Below are 777 nucleotides of genomic sequence, written 5' to 3' on the forward strand. Positions count from 1 at the left end.
ATATATATATATATATATATATATATATATATATATACGACAGGCTTGTTTCAGTTCCTGTCTACCAAATTTACTCACAAGGCTTTGGTTGGCCCAAGGCTATAGGAGAAGACACTTGTCCAAGGTGTCACGCAGTGGGACTGAACCTAGAAGACGCTTGCTCAAGGTGGCATGCAGTGGGACTGAACTTGAACTCGTGTGGTTACAATATTAGCTTCTTAACCACACAGCCATGCTTGTGCCTTTTGCAGAACAATTTTTTCAAACAATTTGGTATTGTTGGTATATGTAATTGCTGACTAATGATTGCATTTTAGTTTTCCAAATGAGCGTGGTTGTTGCCAGTGTTGCCTGACTGGCTCCCGTGCCCGTGGCACGTAAAAAGCACTATTCAAACGTTGCTGATGCCAGTACCACCTGACTGACCCTTGTGCTAGTAGCATGAAAAAAGCACCCACTTCATTCTTAGAGTGGTTGGCATTAGGAAGGACATCCAGTTGTAGACACATTGCTGAAATCTAGTCAAATGTAAAGGTCAATATATGCTGAAATTAAGGCGACAAGCTGGGCGAAATACTTAGCGGTATTTTGTCTGTGTTTGCATTCCGAGTTCAAATTCCGCCAAGGTCGACTTTGCCTTTCATCCTTTCAGAGTTGATAAATTAAGTGCCAGTTACACCCTGGGGTTGATGTAATTGACTTAACCCCTTTGTCTGTCCTTGTTTGTCCCCTCTGTGTGTAGCCCTCTGTGGGCAATAAATAAATAAGAAACGTTAG

This window comes from Octopus bimaculoides, chromosome 7 (genome assembly GCF_001194135.2).
Source record: "Octopus bimaculoides isolate UCB-OBI-ISO-001 chromosome 7, ASM119413v2, whole genome shotgun sequence".
Lineage (NCBI taxonomy): Eukaryota > Metazoa > Mollusca > Cephalopoda > Octopoda > Octopodidae > Octopus > Octopus bimaculoides.